Genomic DNA, 22,896 nt, shown 5'->3' with positions numbered 1-22,896 from the left:
CCTTCGAATCTCCAATCCGGATGGCTGATAGTAATTCTAAATTTAGAATTAGAAAGAACTGAGTTTGCAGCACGTGCTGGCACACACCTTCAGTCCCAGCACTCGGGAGGCAGAGGCAAGCAGATCTCTGTGAGTTCAAGGCCAGCCTGGTCTACAGAGTGAGCTCCAGGAGAAACCCAGTCTTGAAAAACAACAAACAAACAAAAAACCTTTTAATTGGTGTGGTTGTCAATAACCTTCTCTTATGGATCATTTCATTATGACAGACAAGGACTTATCTGTGCTCTGAAAATTTGAAGACCAGCTGAGTTTCACTTGGGAAAGTATTTTCCTCAAGAACTCACTAGCAATGGCATATTTCTGATAAAAACATTATGTCCTAAATTCAAGTCGAAATATCCTTACATCAAAACAGTGCTGGCAGGCAGGCCAATAATCCCAGCACTCAGGAGACCGAAGAGAGAAGACAGTGAGTTTGAGGCAGCCTGGGCTATTGAGTGAGACTCTGTCAAATGAAACAGAATACGTTATCGCGATATCGGGTGTCCGGCAGGGAGGGCACATGGAAATATCTAGCACCCAGTTTGGGGTGTGAGGTTCTGAGCTGAAAACTAGGGATTTGGGTTCACCAAGAATCAAGCATTGCCTGGCAGGGCTCTCTCCCAGAGGAAGAACCCTGACAACAGAAGGACACATTTAAGGAGCCAATGGAGGAAGCACATCACTAATGAAGGAGACCGGAGCCATGTTAAAGGGTCCAAAGGTAGACTTAGCGTCCTTCCCCTCCATCTTCCTTAAATCCCACGCCCTCACCTTTCTCAGTAAGCTTGGAGTCATGCCCAGCCCGTCTTGATGTCAGCCGAGCATAAAGCTGCCAAATCAAACACGAGATAAATTTCATGTGAACAGTAAGTAACTATTTAATGTAGGTATGCCCCAAATATATCATCATTATGTTCCAAGTACTGCTAAAAAAAATCATTTTGTAAGTTATTAAAGTTATCCTGGGTACTGAGTGGCAGAAGGCTTAACTTAACCTCTGCTGGCAAGGCCCTGAATTGCATCAGAGAAAGAAGGGGAGGAGGAATACCAAAGACATACCCACTGCAAATTTAACTGGGCATCCAGTATTATAACCTGATGTGTGTTGCTGCGAGCTCTGGCCCCACCCCACCTCGCAAGGCCCAGTCTCCAAGCCTGCATGCCGACTGCCTCCTGCAAAGGCACTTCCCCAGACCAAGCTGGTGATCTGTGATCACTACTTCCTCTTTTGACAAGGGGCCCCATCTGGTGCCCGCAGGAGCCTACTTCAGCTACCCCAGAGAGGCCGTGGGAGAAAGAAACGGCCAGCCACACGAGGTATTTGAGAACCACGATGGAGGGTGAGGGCAAAGCATGGGGACGAGAGAGCAGAGCTGGGCCAAGCTCCTACCAAGCAGCAGCTTCGTTTTCAAAGGGAAGAAAGTCGGTGCCAAGAGTGTGCCAGGCAGGCTCATCTACGGAAACGGGGCGCACACCAACAGCTTGAGTTATCACAATCTCCACAGACCCCTAAGAACTAAGTACGGCCGTGAGGGACAGATATCCGCCAGCGGAGGACTTCACCTGTGGGACGCTGCGTCACCCGCGTCACTTAGCTTTTCTGATCATTGTCACAAAGACCTGACAAGAGCAGTCGAATAATGAAGGCCTTGCCAGGTGGTGATGGCACACGCCTTTAAGAGAGAGTTCCGGGACAGCCAGGGCTGCACCGAGAAACCCTGACTCAAAAACCACACACACACACACACACACACACACACACACACAAAGCACGAAGAGCACATGATTGGGGGGGGGGAGGTTTACAGTCCATCATGATGGGGAAGACATGGTGGCAAGAACAGAAGGAAGAGGGCCATAGAATCCAATCAGGAAGTGAAGAGGAGAGAATGCTGATGCCAGCCTGCTTCCTTCCCATCTTTAAAAAAAATTAAAGTTTTTTTTTATTGAGCTATATATTTTTCCAACCCAAGGAAGTCAGCTACATCCATAAAGATTCTTAAATTTTATTTTCTGTAAGATTTGCCTGCATATATGTATTGCGGGGTGTGCGTGCAGTGCCTGTGGAGGCCAGAAGAGGGCGCTGGATCACCTAGAAATGGAGTTACAGATGCTTGTGAGGGGCCGTGTGGGTGCTGGAAATCGAACCCAGTGCTCTTAACCTCTTCGTTTTCTTATTAACCAGTCAGGAGCCCAAACCACCGAATGATCAATCCATATCTAGTCTGAGTCTTCCTTCCACATTTAAACCTCTCTAGAAATGCCCAGGCGACTCTAGATCTTGTCAAGCTGGTGGTGGTGGTGATGACAGCCACAGATACTTGTTTGTTTTGTTTTGTTTCAAGATCGGGTTTCTCTGTGTAACAGCTCTGGCTGTCTTGGAACTTGCTCTGTAGACCAGGCTGGCCTCGAACTCACAGCGATCTACCTGCCTCTGCCTCCAGAGTGCTGGGACCACACCTGGCAACAATCACAGATTCTTAACCAACATCTGTCACTGTAATAACCAAGAACCGGATGCAGTTTTCCTTAAAAGGCGGGCCTTGCAATCTGGCACCTGCTATAACTAAAGGCGCCAGTTAAGTGAGAGTAAACCTTACCGGGCCCCAGGACTCCTGTAAGAAATAGATTCTTCCCTAGTCGCCCAGTCTGCTAAGTGTGCCGTACAGACCACCAACGCCTGTGCAAAGCCCAGACAGAATCAACAGAACTGCCCGCCCACCTGACAGAGCCCGTGTCAGCGCCTACTGGACAAAGGAAGACAGAAAGAAGCTGGCCACCACCTCCCGCAGCAAAGCTGGGCACAGTTCCTCTTCCCCTTCATCTAAAGGCTGCAACTGTTCTTAAGTGGGGGGAGCGGGCGTGGCCAACCAAGTAAACATCAAAGAACACCTCGGTTTTCTTACACTTTTATATTCAACCCTCAGCCAAGATCTCTTGATCTTTGCTGGAAGGATTCCAGGAGATGCCTTGTCGAGACAGTGATGAGCGGCAAGGGGCTGGGACACAAGGAACAAGGAGAAAGGGAGGAGAGAAAGGAAGAAAGAGAAGAGGGAAGAGGAGAAGGGATTTTTTTTTTAAGAAGACAATGCTTTTTAGTCTGTGGTCAAGCCCCAGAACACTATCCATTTGTTGTTTGGCTTTTCTCTTCTTTTGAGAAAGGGTCTCAGGGTGTAGCCCTGGACTTCACACTGTAGACCAGGCTGGCCTGGAACTCACAGAGATCCCCCTGCCTCTGCTCCCAAATGCTGGGACTAAAGGCATGTTCTACCACATCCACCTCTCAGTTTAAAAAGAGAAAAGACAGCTTTGGCTCCCAGCACCAGGGAAGCAGAGGCAGGCGGATCTCTGTGAGTTCCAGGCCAGCCTGCTCTACATAGACCCAGAGCTACATAACAGAGAGACCCCAGTCTCGAACAAGAAAACAAGGGACGCCTTCGCTTGCTTCGCCGCTGTGAGCTGTGCAGTCTTTCATAGAACTTAGAATCTAGGAACAAACTGAGCCTGAGACAAGGGAGCATGGATTCGGCATTGAAGTACTCCGCTTACTAAACACGGCCTGACATGAAGCAGGACAACCATGTCTGTCCCCTCCACCGGCTGGTGTTTGTGACAGTGGAGTTGGGTTAAAAAGGTGAGTTCATATGTAAACGAACGGGTGGGTTTTCAAACAGTGGCCTGAAAGGCTGACATTCCAAATGATTGTCTGTCCTCAACTGGACACTGGTGGTCACACAGTCATGTGCCACCACCTACACCCTATCAGCTTACATCTATGCTTCAAAGCCAAAGGGGCCAGTTTTTATTAACTGTCACCAGATGTTCAAGCTTATCCTACGTGTGCTTGGATTTGTAGGATGCAACGTCCTGCAGATGGAAGGGACCACAGACCTCTCGGATGAATAAGAGACATTTTCTTTTCTTCTTTCTTTTTGTTAAATGTTTTTTTATTGTGTATACAGTATTCTGCCTGCAAGTACACCTGCATGCCAGAAGAGGGCACCAGATCTCATTACAGAGGGCTGTGAGCCATCTGTGGTTGCTGGGAATTGAACTCAGGACCTCTAGAAGAGCAGCCAGTGCTCTGGACCTCTGAACCGTCTCTCCAGCCCCAAGAGACATTTTCTAATAGCAGGGAACTAATTGATGCAACTAGCATGCTGTTGAGATTGGGGACTCTCATTTGCTCTGTGCCACTGCTTCTTAGGGCCATGGATTTTCCTTTTGTCTCTCTCTGACACCAGCAAAACCGGTTGTGAATCGATCCTAAGCTGAAACTGTAGACAGAGGAGAGAGGGAGCGGATGTCTCGAAGGCCCATTTGTTGCTTAAATAGCTGGCCCTACCTCTGCTCGAGCAAAGGAGCCTGGGCAGGGAGAGCACTTGGCAGACTTTCAGAACAACTGAACCACTATCTCTAGCACCATTAAAAACGAAATCGAGGGTGGTGGTGTGTGCCTTTAATCCCAGCACTCGGGGAAGCAGAGGCAGGTGGAGCTCTGTGAGTTCGAGGCCAGCCTGGTCCACAGAGTGAGTTCCAGACAGCCAGGGCTATTACACAGAGAAACCCTGTCTTGAAAAACCAAAAAGGAAAAAGAAAAGAAAAAACAGAGGGGCCGGAAAACTGGCGCAGCGGTCAGGAGCACTGGCTGCTCCTCCAGAAGACTCGGGTTCAATTCCCAGCGCCCATGGGGTAGTTCACAACCACCTGAAACTCCAGTTCCAGAGGAGCTGGGGCCCTCTTCTGACTTCTGAGGACACCAAGCATGCATGTGGTGCACACACATACATGTGGACAAAACATTCATACATAAAATGAATTTTAATAAAAAAGATCCTTTAATAAAATGAAAGAGTGCACCTGGTAAACAGAGGCAGACTGGGCTCTGCCGGGGCTACAGAGTGAGACCCTGTCACAGAGGGGATGGGAAGAAGGACATGAGAAACAATACTGAAGAGCCCAGCGATGTCCTGTATCGTTGTTATACACACAGCACTGTGCTAAGAACCAGAAAGAAACCCCCTCTATTCTCAGGACCCCAAAGATCTTAGATGAGGCCAAGAAGCAAATTCCTGCGTTCGGTCCACGTCGTGGCCAAAGCTGCAACCCTGCCTCTCTGACACCAGAACCCCTGCCCCCTTCCTGACCAGGTAGCACCAAGTCAAAGGTGACCTCACACCTTCCTGTTAGCTTGTCAAGTCACTGCTGTGTTTTCCTTGAATTACGCAGATTTAAGCATCAGTATGAAAGGTCATAAGACACTGTGTCCAACCGGAGGACAACGGGGGTCAGTCGTAAAATCCAAATCCAAGTCTCTCTAGGCGGCGTGATGCAGCTAAATTGTGCACGGTGCGTTATAGCCAGGTGGGCTGAAGGTCCCCGGTCGGACAGCTCAGAGGTCACCTTCCCTCCAGCAGACTTGGCTCTGGCTTTTTACTGCAACACCCTCCGGTGGCCTGGCTGGAATCCAGACCCTTCTCTACTTCCGCCATCAGGATCACAGCACTATTCCTATAGGGCTTCCATGGTGGCAAACAAAGCACCTTGCTAGGGGCACCTAGGGGAACAGCAACGCTAACTTCCTCTGTCCAGTCTTGAAGAATGCACAGGGGAGAAGGAAATACCCTAGAGAGGGCATGGATCCTCACGGAGAAATTTCTACACCAGATAACAGCTGGGACCCAAGCTTGCCCTGTTCCTCTCTGCCAACACCCACCATCCAGCCTGTGTCTGGGGAGCCAAGAACATTAGAAATACTACCCCAGGGAAGCGAAGTCTACTCCAGCCAAGTGTCCCGCTTTGTGAGAGCCTCACAAAGCAACCTTTGTGAGCAGGCGTGTCCCATGATAGCATTGTCCAAAGACTCGTGACGAACTCCAAAATCCCTTGGCCCTTGCGTACCAGAGAACTACCAATACCCAGGGCCACTTCAGCTTTCCCTACCTTGTGATCAGTCATGCAAAGTCTTTTTTGCTTTTTTATTTATTCCAAAACACTGTCTGGTCTGACGGGAACACTGACTTTTGGAGCTGCTTGGAGAGTCTGGGGTTTTCCTCACCACCCCCCCAGCCCATGACTCTCTGAATCTCTGATCACATCTCCAACCCTTGATCCGGCCTCCCTTCTTCGGCATGCATTCCCGTCCGCAAACAGAAGAGAAAAATCTTCTTTGGAGCCTGCAGCCTACAACTTTCGCCCTTCTGTAATGCAACCCTTATTGGATTTCTGTCCAGAGAGCAGATATTGAACATGGACGGCTCTGAAGTCAGATTTCTGTGCATCTGACTCCTTGCCATCCCCTGTCCTTCTGTGAACTTGCTAGGAATCGGGGGCACACCTCGGGGCCAAAGGGTACCGCTGCTCTAGATAACGACGCCCCTCTTCACCAGATCACTCCCGCTCAGGTGAGAGTAAAGGATTGTAAGCAAACACTAGAGTGAGAGGCCATGCTTTGCTTCCTGGGTACCCACACTGTTTCCCAGCTGATCTGGAGTCCAGAGAAAGCAAGAAGCAGGTGCAGGAACGAATTGGGAACGAGCTACCGGAAACTACCGATTTCTTCTTGCAAGGCACCCACCCAGAGAGTCAACAGTCGGCACTGCAAGCAGGCTCCCGTCCTGCACATGTAACTGGGAAGTGTTCTTTGTTCCCCCAGGGCTCACCAGAGCTGGACAGTGGCCCGTCCCCGGCCCATTCAGAGTCCTTTACTGTCAAGTTCTGGAATTCTGTCCAGCTCCTAACCCATGTCTCTGCATGCAGCGTCTTGTAGCAGACGGGGGAATTGCCCTCAACTCTTCCTGATGCCGTTTGTGTTGGTCTGCTAAGGCGGGATGGCGGGAGATGCAGAGAACACCATGGAGTTTACCTGAAGACTCTGCTCCTCCAGACAGCTTTCCCAGACCTCCCCTCGAGCATCAGCTGGGCTCGGCTACTGTTCACTGCCCAAATGCTTCCCCCCAGATCCAAACAGGGTGCGTTTCCACAGGCATAAGTAAGTAAATAAATAAATAAATAAATAATCTATTCATTTCTCTTTGATGGGAGCTGCATGTATTTGATGTGCGCGGTTAGTGAATAACCTTTTGAAAAATAACCATGGGCTTCCTCCCGGGTGAGACAGCTGGGGACCCAGACTTCTCATGGCCTATCCCGACATTCCAACCTTCCCCCAGAGACACCCGGCACAACAGGACACGGCAACCACTGACCTGACACCAGGAAATGCCTGGCCCTGCCATGGCGGGATAAGCGCGGAATGCTGGGCCTGAGGCTGCTCACTTTTCCACAACGGAGATGAAGAGATTGTTGGCAGAAGCTCTTCTGGAATAGTCCTTGGAGCAGCACAGACCTGGGGGACCATTTGAATATGGACCTGGGCCCCATTCTCCTACTTTACAGCCATACCTGTTGGTCATTTCTGAACTAAAAACCAGGCAAGAGAAGGCATCTAGATGGCCACCTCTGTCATTGTCCTAAGACCAGACTTCCTGTCTCTCTCTCTCTCTCTCCACCCCACATGGTCACCACTGTTCCTGTCTGACACATAATTTCCCAGTGTCTCCTCACTGCCCAGTGCTCTTTGGTGGCTCCATAATCTCAAAATGTCATGACTTCCTGATCAGGGCTGGAAATTCTAATGGAAACAGTCCCCTAAAGAATCCCTTCCAAATCCCAAAGCAGGGACTCTGGCCCGGAGTCGGAACACCTTGCCCCATCCGTGGCCAGGGGAAAGGCAGCCGGGTCTTAGGTACTGACACACATTGAGTCTACCTCACCTGCCGGCAAGAGTGAAATGAATACCCAGCAGGCATTGCTTCTGTGTGGCCAGCAGGGGACAACAGAGGTGACCTTCTTGGATCTTTAGATTCGAAGGCTGTTTCAAAGCCACTTGAAAGCCCAGGATTCCCATTCCCCATGGGCCTTTTCACATTCAACATGCAATACTGCTGAGCACAGCATCATGAAGGGTGGCATGCAGCACGCCTCACGGCGTCACCCTCAAGGCACCTCCATCACAGAATCCTCTTACACCTCTGTTCCGCCTGATTTTCTGTCAACAGGACACAAGCTAGCACGTTCCAGGAAGGGGAGCCTCAAGCGAGAGGATGTCTTCCTCAGATTGGCCCAAGTCTGTGGGGGCATCTTCCTGATTAATGGTGAATACAGAAGGCAGGGGATGCCACTCCTGAGAAAGTGGTCCTGGGTTGTCAGAGGAAGCAAACTGAGCAGGTCCAGTGAGCAGTGTTCCTCCTCTGCAGTCTCTGCTTCCATTCCTGCCTTCGAGTTCCTGCCGTGCGCCCCTGCCCTGGCTTCTTCTCCTGACAACTGTAGGCTGATAGAAACCTTTGCCTCCCCGAGTTGCTCTTTTGGTCATGGTCCTTATCATAGCAGTAGGAACCAAATTAGGACAACCTCCAAGCACATTCGGTTTTCATCCCCTGGCTGTGACCCACCCTGCTCCCTCCTCTGGAAGGCATGAGGGCTGCTGGCACAGCTGCAGACTCGTCGTCATGGCGTGCCCTTAACCCAGCGCCTGAGGAGGCAGGTGAGAACTGACTGCGTGGTTCCAGTGAGCACAGTGTGTATGACAAGGATTATAAACTCGAGGATTATAAACTCTAGGCTCCTGAAGGAGAGCCCACAAACCAACCTGGCTTTCTCTCAGAACAATCCATGACTAACTCTTCCCCGCACATGGATGGGGCAGCATTTATCAACTACTAAGGGCACCGAGCAAACCCTAAGCCCTCAATTCCCTGCCCCCTGCCACAAAAACTCCGTCACTATCCAGGGCTGCCCCTGGAAGGTCCCAGCTCAACTCGTCTTAAAGAAGTGAACACATGTCCCAGATTATAAGGGAAAAAGCGGGAATAGCATTTGCTTCGCTGCTGATGATTTCTGTTTTTATAAATGGCACCTCTCTATACATCTAAGAGAAACCATGTGACAAGCAAATGAATTAATGGATCAACACAATAGAAATTTATGAGACACAGCAAGGCATTGTGATAGACACCTTCAATCCCAGCACTCGAGATGCAGAGGCAGGTGGATCTCTTGAGTTTGTGGTCAGCCTGCTGTATAGAGTGATTTCCAGGACAGCAAGACAGTCAAGATAGTGCAGAAAAAAACAAACAAACAAAAAAAAAAAAAACCTGTCTCTTGGAAAAAAAAAGAAAAGACATCTGCGAGACAGCCATTGTAGAACACAACTTTAATCTTAGCACATGAGAGACGGGGGTGGGGGAGGGCTCTGTGATTTCAAGACTAGCCTGCTCTACATAGTGAGATCCAGCCCATCCAGGACTATGTAGTAAGACCCTGTTTAAAAAAATAGGGGTGCTGGAGAAATGGCTCAGTAGGTAAGAACACATACTGTTCTTGCAGAATTCAGTTCCCAGCACCCCTATCAGGCAGCTCATAACCACCTGTAACTCCAGCTCCAAGGGACCTGATGTCCACACACATATACACATAAATAAAAATAAAATTAAAACTGAAAAAAAGAAAAACCACATAATACCTGCTACTTCATGGTACCCCATTCCTACTGCAATCCCTTCCTTTCTTTTTCTGTGTTGAGGTGAAAGAAAACCATTTTAATTAGGGAGAATGTCTACTGGGGGACTTTGTCACAGTGAACGGGGAGACCCTTGGGATGGCATAGGACCCCGACGTGGCTCTTTACGGACCGACTTCACATCCTCTGCCATAGCCTGAACCAGGCAGACAGCTTTGAACTCGATGACAGGCAAACACAGCCAAGGTTTAGTCTAATGCTTCTAAACCAAATCCTTCCTCTTGGCAGGTTCAGCACCCCTGTGGAGGTGGTGGTGGGTGGGACCCATGTCTAAGCACCTCCTTTCTCTGGCCACCCTTCCTGAGACCTTTAAAAAAAGAGCAAATGTAAACCACCAGAAGACTTAACCACCCAACATACACCAGATATTATTCTTAGTGGCACCCTGGTTTTAGGCTCTCTAAGCAGGGGACCTTGGAACCTGGCAACCCATGCCGGCTCTGATAGTGCCAAGTCTCCCCCTCTAATCCCTCTCCAAGCTCGGTACATCTTCTCTGTGCCTGCTCTTAATTAGACAGCCCCTGGCATCCACCTCTTCGGTGAAGAATTTCCTGAGGAAGAGGGAACAAGCCTTGGCCCATCTCACATCCACCCAGTCCTTCTGGAAACATCTCTACGCATGTTAACTGGTACCTACTCGTTTACCAGCAAAGCAAGGACACAAGTATGAGCAACCCGGGGGATGGGGTTCCTGGAGAAGCCTCAGGAGGCAGAAGTTTAACCGTGTATGCACTCAGCCTAAGGACAGCTTGTCTTTACTGAGCCTCACGCAGACCCTAGGCTTTAACCCCCCAAGTGAGACCTGTGACTTCAAATGCAGAAACGGAGGCAGAGCTGCGGTCGCTCATGCCACTCGGAGTTCCGGCAATGGGGAGGGCGGCTTGCCTCTCAGCTCCATCCGCCCCTTTTGGTGACAAAGTTCTCGCATCTTCTTCCATTTATTTCTGCCCCCTCCTGCCCGCCAGGCCCTCGGCTATCAGTGAGCCCCACCCCTGCAGAACTTTCTGTCCTATCTGCCAGTCGGCTGAGATAACCAGCTCGGCTAGAAATGAACGCACAGGCCAGGCAAGGGCCTCCAGGCAAGAAATGTGAGGAGAAGCAACCCTCCAGTTCAGCTGAAAGGTCACTTTAGAAGCCTCTGCTCTGTGCCAGGCAGCTTTTCAATCTAAATCTCCTGCAGTCATCCAGGGGCTTGGTCTTCCAAGTGTTCCTAAAAACTGCTTACACGCACAATCTCACAGGCCCACTCAGGACCTCTGGATGGCATATGACTTTCACAAGGTTCCCAGAGAAGGGCTTTGGCAGGCACCTGGATGCCTACACACCTAAAGACACTCAAAGCTGGGCTTCTCAGGCAGGAAAGACACGGAGAAGCACGTTATGCACAATTCTGAAGGCTGTGTTTGCAGCCTTTTCCTTCCGTCTGTCTTTATTACCTGCCCCTGTTGGCACAGCTGTCCAATTGCTCCGTGTGCTCCTGTTTGTACTCTTTCTAGATAGATGAAAAGGCAGCAGGAACCCTGAAAGAGTGACCCGTGAGGCCTTGACAGTGGAAATGCTTCTAATGTGCCCTACACTTCGAGTCGTCGGTCTCGTCGTTGGGGGTTCGTATTTACTAGGGCATAGCTTGTATCTGTAGGCACAGGCTCTTCCTGGGGGTCTTGATCTAGCAGGAATGATATCGCCCACAAGCCACTTGGCACAGGCAAAAGACAGCATGGCACGCACAGCCACAGCGAAGTCAAACAGACTGTGAAGTTCTGCGAGAAGGGGCCAAGCTAAAACGCCTGGGTCCATACTCTCAGAGTGCCGCTAGCTAGGTAGAGGACCTGCCCGCCGCTGCTTCAGTACCTAGGGCTTCTCAGAATAAAATGCCAGCTCCTCAGCACGTCTGGACGTGGCTGAGAAAAGGAAGCAGCCATCTCCGGAAACCCCGAGGCTCTCACTAACTCCAAGGCCGTGCAGAGTGACGCTGTAAGACTCCCTGGCGGACGCTCACTGCAGTACAGCAAAAGTCAGGAGAGCCCGACAAGACATTGCTTACCCTAACACTGCTTCCCTGCTTAAACCACCCAAGAAAGAAAGGCTTTCACTGGCTAGAGCAAATCCAAAGAGGCGTTAACAGTTAGGCAGGAAACCACAGACAAATGAGGCACCGATTTTCTAAAAGTATGATTGCACCCAAGCTCTCAGACCAGGGAGGCACCCCTTCCTCCGAGAATTCATGAGGGCTCCTGTCTAGCACCACCCAAGTTGGCCCTTTTGGGAGAAAGCTAACCCAAAAAGAAGTGTCTTCAGGCAAAAGCTTATTCAACAAAACCAAACAGAATGCTAAAACTTCCAGGTCACAGCTGGAGAGATAGCTTAGGGGATAGAGGTGCTTGCTGCAAAGCTTGTTGACCTGAGTTCGAAGCCCCGAACTCACCCAGCAGAATGAGAGCCCCAACTCCAAAAAGCTGTCTTCTGACCTCCCCAGGGGCACCTTGTCTGCACTCCCTCCCACACATTAAATAAGTGTAAAAATGTGTATATATAATTTGAAGTAACCAGCTGTATGGAAGAATTGTTTTAATTTGTGCATTATCACTCCTCTATACAGAACAGTGCGCACATGGGCGCGTGTGCGCGTGCATGCACACACACATGCATGAATGCACGCACATACAAAAAAATCCAGGGACTTCCTTTCCAGAGGCTCACAGTGCTGGTAATACTTACAACTTCTCCACGCTTCTCTTAGGACATTGCACATGAACTGTCCTGAATCCCTACAGAAAAGCCATTTTGAGAAGCAGTTTCTTTGTTTTAAGCTTTCAGTGAACAGGGACGGATATTTGAACATTGTTTGAATAAACTGGATGTCAGCTCTGTTAGTCGATGGCCTTGTGGGAGACAAGTGATTCCATTGGTTAGGATTATTTTAAAATTGGGGTGAGCAGACAAGGTGTGTATTTGTTAAGCCACAAGCAAAACTTTAAACCTGTAAGTAAAAGCCCCAGCCTTTGCAAGAACCACTTAATAGCGTGGCTGCCGCGTGGCTAATGTTAGCGTTTTCAGGATTTTGGTTGATTTTCAAGCCATCAGACTCAACAGCCTCAAATTTATCTTTCTGTGAGCAACTCTTTCCAGTTCCTCCCACAGTGCTTAACTCTGAAAGCCAAGGTTATTAACCTTTCGGATGAGCTCTTCCCCAAATCTCACTGGATGAAGTGAACCACGGAATCAAAGCACTGAAATTAACAGCTACATAACCCGTTTCTAGGGTGTGCACACAAACAGCGTGCACCATGGGTAGAGATGAAGAAGAGTCCAGCAAACTTTCATATCAATCTGCTTCTCAGTCATTGTGTCCCTGTGTGTACTTGGTCACAAGTAAATTTACTTCTTACTGCGGTTTGGAGTCAAAGAAGTTTGAAGACTCGGCCCAGGAGCCAGCAGTGTGGGGATACTACCAGACCAGAGAAAGCATCCCTGAGACCAGCCTCCTAGAACCTCACACCCATAGCATGCCAGCATCATCAGGCAAAGGGACAGAGCCAGCGAGAGGATAGAGGGGATGGCGCTGGACACTGTCCCTGACTGAGGAGCATCTCAGAGCCAACATGCGCTGCAGGTAGGCAAAGCCTTACCTCAGAAAATGATGCGTTTAGAAAGCCAGGATGGCACAGGACCTGAATATCTTGTTAGAAACGGTGCTCAGAGGCGAAAAATCAAGGGCCAATCAGGCAGAGGTTCTCAACCACAGTGGGCAGTGACTAGTATCAATCAGGCCACAATTTGACCCTCTCTGACCAGACTGAACCAATCTAACAAGAACTTAACATCCTGTAACATTGACTGGAATGCTAAAGCCACCCATACCCTGTATGGTTGGCACCCAAGAACCAACCACAGCGCACATGGGTAGCAAAGAACAAAACTTACCCCATTCTCAGGAGCCAGGGCAGGATCACAACAGAAATTAAAAACAATTTATAACCCCTTCCACCTGCTAAAGCATTACTATTCGCCTCAAAGACATGCTTCCTTTAGATATATTTTATTAATTACATAAATAGTAAGCATTTGTTGAACAATACTTTAGGATTTATAAGCAGTGAACAAAACTGTTTATTTACACTGCTCGATATAGCCAAGGGTCTCTCAAATGCTCGTGAACACATGTCTAACCACTGAGATACATTCCCAGTCCCTAGAATCTAATTTTAGCCACCTTTTCTTTTTTTTCTGTGCAATAGATCCAGTTTTTTTTTTCACCTTTAATGACTATTTCCCCTAAGATTAAATATTCTTGGAAAAATACCACTTTTGGTGACTAAGTAATATTCTAACTTGAAGATACCATAATTTATCAGTAGACATTTTCAGGCATGTGCTAGAGACACGCTACAATATATCAGACCTGGACTAGGACCCTAAGGTAAAGAGGAAATGGAGCCTTACCAGACTTAGAGACCCACAGTGCTCCCTTCCATGCTGACAGTAACACACGCAGGATGCGTCCAGGTTTAATTTGTGAATCTACCTTTATAAGCCCGGCTCCCTCTTTGATCGAAGGGAACATTGTCTGCACAGAACAATACGTTTTCGTTGTAATTTCCCTTCTTTTCAGGAAAGGAAATGTTTGCTCTTCAAAGGGTCCCTTTGAAGAGTGGCCCTTCGGTGCTGCTCCGGCCAGGCTAGAGTGACTGAGCTCAGCAGGGGACCCTGAGTCTGGGCGACTGCCCACTAGAGTCACTGTCAAGGCCAACTCCTTCAAGGAGAGGGTCTGGGGCCGGAGAAGAACAAACAAACACATGGAAAATTACTAGGCGCTTTTGATCGTGACCTTCAGAGGTCTCTTCATGCAGCTGTGGGCTTACTTCTGGGGGAAACTGAGGTACAAACAAATTTCAGACAATGGAAAAAAAAAAACCTTCCAGAATCTTCATCCCAGGCCAAGACGCAGGGGAGCTCACTCCGTGACCGATGCGTGAGAGAACGTGGGCAGCACGAAGCAACAGTGAAGAGATATGAGCTTCAAGATGCATGACTGGAAACCGTCTGCAGTTCAGGCTTAAGTGTGAGAAGCAGTCACTAGCGGGGGCAAAACTTCAGTTCAGAAAGTGTCTTTTATTTCCCAGTGGTGGGGCATCTAAGAGACCCATGGGGTAACCCAAAGGCAAGTGTAACTGCTGTATGCTACAGCCAAGGCATAACCAGAAAAAGGCCAAGGCCATGGCCCTCAGCCAAGTGCCACGCAGAGCCCTTAATCTCTACCAGGTCTAGAAGGCAAGGGCTTGGGCGCAGGAGAGAGGAGAGAACTTGCAACATTGTAGGTCTCAAATGCGCTCCAGATATTTATTAGGGATCTCCATCCTCCCCCACCCGGAGGATACACACATATGACACACGCACCAAAGGTGGTTAAAGCAGCCCACACAGGTGGGCAGCCACCCAAGGGGTGGGTGAAGACACAAAAGGCAGCCTGAAGACTGGGCCACACGCGTGGCTTCTGCCTGGAGTGTGGGGGTGCTGGGAAACAGGCTTGGGTGGTCAGGTAACCTGGAGCCGTAAACCCCCGCAAGCGCCTTTCTTATAAGGCCATCTCCTGGTAGGAGTGCCAAGCCTTTGCATGGGAATTGCTACCTGGTCTATCCTCTGCTTTACTGCAACACCCAAGTGTTTGAGGTTCTTACTTAGAGAAACATGTCATAAAGGGGGACTTAGAGATAGAAAAAGCCCATTCTGAGCACCCCAAAAGGTTTGTTAACAGATCTTTGTGTGGGCATTGAGACCCGAGTGTGGACTCTGGGCCAGATGGTAATAGGTCTACAGGAATGCTTTTCCGACTTGAGTATTTTCCCATCAGGCTGGGATGCGACTCAGTGGCAGAGCACTGGCCTAGCATGCATGAGACCCAGGGCACACAAGTAAACCCGAATCAAAGAGACCAGCCTTGTTTGTGGGAAATACATTTTGAAATACAGGGGATTTGTAAATTCAGGTGGGGGGAGCGTATGGTGGAAAGGAGGAGGCAGGGAAACTCAAACAGCTGGTGGGCCACAGTTAAGGGAGCCTAGGGGTCCCCGAACTCCTACGACACTCAATTTGAAGTATTACTCTAAAAAAGCTGGCAGAAGCCGGGCGGTGGTGGCACAAGCCTTTAATCCCAGCACGCGGGAGGCAGAGGCAGGCGGATCTCTGTGAGTTCAAGGCCAGCCTGGTCTACAAGAACTAGTTCCAGGACAGGCTCTAAAAAAGCTGCAGAGAAACCCTGTCTCGAAAAACCAAAAAAAGAAAAAAGAAAAAAAGAACAAAAAAAGCTGGCAGATAAAAACGGGGTAGGTATTCTTCTACTGTTCTGACCAATACCGCTTTTCCCAGAGGCCCCAAGGGCACCCAGGGGATACATCCAAGGCTCCCGTTTCTCTGGATTCCACTCATTCCAGGGAGAATGGGGGTGATTCTGCCAGCTTGTCACGCCGTGACCCCAAGAGTTGCTCTGAGGGGCTACAACGGAGGTTTGCTGCAGGCCCTGACCACCAGCTCCTGTTTCAGGCTTTCTGGGGGCCTCGAAGGAAGGGGACACTTCCCATATTACGTGATAGAAAGCAGTAAAGGAAGGCCAGGAGAGCGAGCGGGATCAGGACTGCAGCTGCCACTGGTGTCGTGAAGACTAGAGGCTCGCCTCTGGTCCCACAGGCGCTCCTGCAGCGAGCGGGGCGCTGTGCAATGTGGAGCAGAGCGCACGTGCGCTCCTGGCTCTGGAGCAGGTGTCCAGTCAGACACTGATGACCTGAATGAATGGAAGGACGGAGTCAAGCCTCTACCACTCACGCCAGCTTCGGGTCCCTGCACCCTGCACAGCTGCCTCCAGATCCCAGTTCCAGCTGTGCCAGGAAGACCCGCAGTCCCAGGCTAAAGAGAAATAGGAGCATGGGAGGGTAGGCAGTGTGTCCCTCGGTGGTGAGGTGGCCCTTTGAGTACTAACTACTTTATGTACTTAAAATCAGAGTGGACGGCCAGGGCAGTGTGCTGGACAGTATGCACCCAGAGTGCCTGACACATCCCAAGGCCAGAGCCCTGCAAGGCTAACACCCAGGCACCTTCAGCACTTGGGGGTTACTCTGAAGCCAGATCACCTGGATTCAAATCTCCCTTCTGTCACTTATAGCCCAAGGGCAACCTGTCCCCACTTCCCTCAATCTGAGTCTCAGGGACAGGAAGATATTCTAAAGAGACATTTGTGCCTCTCAGACAATGGGCCCTAAAGAAGAAGGAATTTCTCCAGGAATCTCATGCTGGGAGAAGGAAAAGGACCAGCCAGAGGGGACCTTGTCTCTGGAGAGCTTGTCAGGCCACTGAGAGCATGAAAATGAAGCCCAGATAAGGACGGTCAGCAGTGGGCGGGACTGCACCTTGCCCAGGACTGCTTAGGTGTGTATATCCTCGACTGTCTATAGAAGCTCTGAGTTCACTTCAGGATCCTGAAGATGAACTTAGGGGCCTCTCTGGATATCTTTGTCCCTCTTCCCAGGATGGCCATGTTGAATTGTTGAATAAATGTTTCTGCTTTCTAGTTTTATTTGGGCTCTTTTTTTTTTAATGGATTTTTATTGAGCTCTACAATTTTCTCTGCTCCCCCCTCCCGCCTCTCCCCTTCCCCTTCAAACCTCTCCCAAGGTCCCCATGCTCCCAATTTACTCAGGAGATCTTGTCTTTGTCTATTTCCCATGTAGATTAGATCTATGTAAGTCTCTCTTCAGGTCACCATTGTTGTCTAGGTTCTCTGGGATTGTGATTTGTGGGCTGGTTTTCTTTTTCTTTGCTTTATGTTTAAAAACCACTTATGAGTGAGGACATATGATAATTGTCCTTCTGGGTCTGGGTTACCTCACTCAAAATGATGTTTTCTAGCTTCATCCATTTGCATGCGAAATTCAAGATGTCATTTTTGTTTTTTTTTTGTTTTTGTTTGTTTGTTTTGTTTTCGTTTTTGTTTTGTGTAGTACTCCATTGTGTAAATGTACCACATTTTTCTTATCCATTCTTCAGTCAAGGGGCATTTAGGTTGTTTCCAGGTTCTGGCTACGACGAACAATGCTGCTATGAACATAGTTGAGCACATGTCCTTGTGGCACGATTGAGCATCCTTTGGCTATGTACCCAAAAGTGGTATTACCAGGTCGTGAGGAAGGTTGTTTCCTAATTTTCTGAGAAATCGCCACACTGTATTTGGGCTCTTTTAATTGGCTTATTGAGGCTGGATCTGGTTTGGGGTTGTGAACTACCCCTCCCGCAACCACGTTGAATAACAAGAACATCAGGAGAGTTCAAGACACACACATCAGACTTACAAAGCCATCCTAAGCTATTTCTTCCTTAGTTGCGCTCGGCTACGAAGCCATTCTTTCCCCTCCTACTCATAGATGCTAAGAGCTAGGCTGACGGTGCCTGACAAACAGAAAATACAGAGGTGCACATCTGCAGGCAACTTCGGCTGATCAGAGGAGGATGATAGTCAAGCCGGCGAGGAATGACAACATTCTCCTGCCTTCTGGACTCACTGCTCGAGATGAGTTCTGAACACTCATCTCGGCTTACAGCACTTGGGGTATTACTACCTCAAGGGAAGAATAATGTCACGGCAAATAGAGGTAGCCTTCGGTTCTTGGCACTTCTCCCAATGAAGACCTCCAAGGAAAGTCGGGTAAATGTTGTCATGAGAGCAATGGTGATTATGACCAACAGCAGCCACTGTGTCCGTCTAAGCCCACCCTACACCCTCCCAACAGGAAGTGCTAGAGAGCATCCCAGAGATCCTGCGACAAACCTAACGCAAGAATGGATCCTGAGGCCTAAGAGAACCTGTAGCCTATACCCATGGTTGTATCTGGGTCCAGAATCAGCCTCAAGGAAAATCCTGGCAGTCGAAGCCAAAAGCACAAATCCAGGACCACATGGCATGGAGAATTTGCTAGCTGGTGCCTCTGAGGCCCAGATGCCTCCCAACATCCTTAGCTTAGGTACAATCTTAAGAAAAGTGAACAGAATCAAACATCTAGGTTTGATGCAAGCCAGACTCTGGATTATGATGACTTGGACCATCTCACTTAAATCACCTCTCTCCTGGAAGTGGAGTCCAAAAAAGGCAGCTAAGAAGCCAGTGCTTCGTAGTCTTAGCTGCTTAGGAGACTAAAGCAGAGGACTGCATGAGCCCAGGAGTTCAGAGACCAGCCAGGGTGTAGTGGCTGGAATGAGAATATTCCCCACTAGGCTCACATATTTGAACACATGGTTCCCAGTTGGTGGCGCTATTTGGGGTGGTCTAGGAAGTACAGCCTTGCTGGGGGAAGTACATCACTGGGAGCTGGCTTTGAAGTTTCAAAGTCTCCTGCCTTTCCTAGTTCACCCCACTTATGCTCACAGCGAAATCCAGGAGCCCTCAGCATCCCACTGCATCCACCATGCCACTTGCTGCCTTGCTTTCCTGCCACCATGGACTCATCCCTCGGGAACCTGTGAGCCCATAGAGACCTTTCCTCCTATCAGCTGCCTTGGTCACGGTGTTTTGTCATAGCAGCAGACCAGTAACTAATACACTAGGCAACTTACTGAGATCCTGTCTGAAAAGACAAACAAGTTACCTATAGCCAATTACTTTTTCAAAATATTTATTTATTATGTGTGCAACGGTCTGCCTGCATGTATGTCTGCAGGCCAGAAGAGGGCACCAGATCTCACGGTAGATGGTTGTGAGCCACCATGTGGTTGCTGAGCATTGAACTCAGGACCTCTGGACGAGCAGCCAGTGAGTGCTCTTATCCTCTGAGTCATCTTTAGCCTCAGCCAATTATTATGAATGAACTGTGGAAAAGCATTTGTACACTTGGCTACAAGGAAGGACCTTAGAAGAGGCATCAGTCTGAAATAAGCCCACTCTGGGATTCAGCCCTTTCTTAGGGAAAGAGTGGGGCATCTCCTTTGACCCCACAGTTCAGAAACCAGGTCTTTATCTCAGATCAGCTGTAGCACAAAGAGGCTTTGTGGGACTGGAGCGATGGCTCAGCGGTTAAGAGCACTACACTGGCTGCTCTTCCCGAGGTCCTGAGTTCAATTTCTATCAACCACATGGTGGCTCACAACCATCTATAATGGGATCTGATGCCCTCTTCTGGCCTGCAGGGGTATGTGCAGACCTTCTAAGTTCAGAGGGTTCCCACGGGGCAATCTCAACACCATACTAACACCTGGAGGAGCGAGTGTGCCAAAGGAGCTGATGAACAGCAGACAAAAGTACAAGAGACCCCGGATTGTCCCCAGAGGCTCCATCAGTAAAAGTCTATCTCTTGGTGGTGAGGGTATCCAAAGTTATTTGGAGAGATGGTTCAATGGTTAAGAACACTTGCTGCTCTTATGAAGAACCAGAGTTTGGTTCCTAGCACCCACATGGGGGCTCATAGACACCTGTAACTCCAGTTCCAAGGGATCAGACATTCTCTTCTGGCCTCTGAGGACAATGAACATACATGGTGCACATACAGAGAAACAGGTACACATATATACATATAATTTTTCTTAAAGTAAACATGCAGCCGGGCATGGTGGTGCACACCTTGAACCCTAGCACCCAGGAGGCAGAAGCATGTGGACCTCTGTGAACCCCAGGGAAGCCTGGCCTAAATAGTGAGTTCCTGGCTGGCCGAGAGCAAAACAGTAAGACCTCATCTCTAAATAAACAAGGAATTTTTAAAAGGTTATTTGCAGTGACAGTGTATCTATAATCCCAATATTCTGGAGGCAGAGCCGGCAGGTTGAGGCCACCTTGGTCTCTATACAGCAAGAGTTTGAATGAATAAGTCAGCCAAAATAAAATAGCCAATTTATTCCAAATTCCTAATTTCCAGGGCCAGGGAGATGCCTCGGCATTTACAAGAGCTTGCTGCTCTTCTAGAGGACCCAGGTTCATAGCCAGCACACACCTCAGACATCTGACAATAGTCCATAACTCCAGCTCCAAGGAATCCAACACTCTCTGACTTCTATGGGCACCCACAAACACGTGACATAAATTCACACGGACACATACACACTGGGTGAACATCCATCTTCCACCCAGCACGCTACCCGTCCCATCATCTTGCTCTCTCCTCACTCAGAAGCACTAGCCCAATCTCCTGTTAAAATGTATCCAGGCAGTAGGCCAGGGGTGCAACTGGGTGACAGAGTAGCTAGCATATGTTTAGGATGTTAGAAGCCAGGTATTGATCGCAAGCACATATACAACCCTCCCATACCTCCCCAGCCTGAAAGGAAAAATTATGGGGAAAAAAAAACAAAACAAAACAAAAAACACCAGGGCACTGGTTCCCAACCTGTAGGTCTTGAATGATGACTAAGAACTAGGTGAAATAATGAGACACGGGCATCGGCACAGTGCTCTAGCTATCCCCGGGGCTACCAGATAACAAGGACTTCCTCTTACACCTCTCCCTAGTACTAATAAACACCTCTAACTCCATGGCCAGCAAAGAGGAAGGCTTCCATTCACCTTACAGGTACCTGTTTTTATTGGGCTTAGTAAAAAGAAAAGAGACTTCAATACCAATAAATGTACTTAATGACATTAAAAAATGCCATCTGGGGTCTACAGAATAACCCAGCTTGCAGTGTGTCTGCTATGCAAGCCTCCTGCAACCTGCGTTCGATCCCCAAAACCCACATAAAGGTACAAGAGAACGGGCCTCTACATGTGCACAGTGGCACACATGCAACCCTACATATATAGATCACGCGCGCGCGCGCGCACACACACACACACACACACAATACATGAAAATGACTGAAAACTTTTCAGTAATATCTGAGCTAGAGGGCGTATCTCAGTTGGTTAAGTGTTTGCCTAGGATGCAGGAGACCCTGGGTTGGATCCCGGGTGCAGGGCTGTAACCCCAGTATTTGGGAGGCAGAGGGAGGCAGGAGGAACAGAAGTTCAAGGTCATCTTTTGCTAATTAGCAAGTTTGAGGCCAGGCTGACCAACATGAGGGGTGTGGGAGTGGGGTACAGGGCAAGGTGGGGGGGGGTGGACAGATCTACCAAATATGATGACCTTGTATCTTAGAAAAGAAATCCCTAACGGGACCATGCTGTCTTCACACCTCAAATACATACATATGTACATACATACATACATACATACATACATACATACACACACACATACATAAGGCCCGGTAATTATGAGCCAAGCCCTGTGGCTGTGAGACTCAGCCCCAGTCTCGGAGGTATCTCTGTTCTCTTCTCAACTCTTTGTTTGCTTATTCAAGCCCTCTTCTATACCCTCTAAATTTCACCCTTAGATAAAACATGATCTCAAAACGCTAAACTTTTCAAAGCTGTTTCCATCCAAGGGTTGGCTTTCCCCCTAAATTTCTATTTGGGTCACGTGACTTAAACCCCTTTGTTTTAGTGACAGAAGGGCGTGCTCATATAAAAATAATGATTTTCATTGAGACCAACTAAAAATACCAGGGTGGTTTCCTGTTATCTCAACCGCACATGAAGGACAAGAAATGATAAGAAAATCCCAAGTAAATTACAAACTGACCCCATCACAGCGAGGAAATTCAACCAGAGATAATATTCGGGGTTCTAGGGAAACTTTATTCGCCTTTAGGAAAAATACACCTATGTTTGAAATCCCAGCCTTGTCCTCCGACACGTGAGAGTATAACCATGGGTGCTGGGAAATGTAGTTTTTTGGTTTGTTTTGTTTTCCTGAGGGCACATGTCTGGCTATCCCAGCACATGTCTGGCTATCTCAACACGCCAGGACGTGGACTGGGACGAGCGACACTGGCACCAGGTTGCTCTGCGGACACGCGTGGCGGATGACCTGTCCGTGCCCAGGAAGTCTTCCCCTACGCAGAAAGGAACACGCTGAGCACAGGTTGTCTATGTAGCCGGAAGAACTTCCTCCCACTCCACACCATCTGGAAGAACAGTCTGTGCAGGCCGAATCAGGTCACAAGGAAAACCCACCCGAGAAGAAGTCCCTCCAAAGCGACCTCTGAGGACTACGGAAGCGACCTGGAGAGCGGGAATCTCAGGTCTCCGGTCACAGGGGACCTGTCTGGGGGACCTGATGGAGTCCACCCTGCGCGCGGCTCGGCTGACGACACTGCCCCGGACCGCGTGGCGGGGCGGGGTGCCGCGTACCGCGCCATGTAAGGGAAGATCTCCCAGGCAGCGGCGGCTCCGGATGCCACCCGGGACGGCCAGCGTGGATGAG

At 49.1% G+C, this 22,896-nt stretch overlaps 1 protein-coding gene across 1 annotated transcript in view; it reads right to left on the bottom strand.

Annotated features, from left to right (window-relative positions):
* The window catches only part of Slc7a1 (solute carrier family 7 member 1), a 69,295-nt gene that overhangs the window by 45,981 nt on the left and 418 nt on the right, over window positions 1-22,896 (bottom strand). The gene's annotated exons all lie outside the window — the stretch shown is intronic.

The sequence above is a fragment of the Arvicola amphibius genome, chromosome 10 (genome assembly GCF_903992535.2).
Source record: "Arvicola amphibius chromosome 10, mArvAmp1.2, whole genome shotgun sequence".
Classification (NCBI taxonomy): domain Eukaryota; kingdom Metazoa; phylum Chordata; class Mammalia; order Rodentia; family Cricetidae; genus Arvicola; species Arvicola amphibius.
This window is presented reverse-complemented; position numbering and strand designations above follow the sequence as displayed.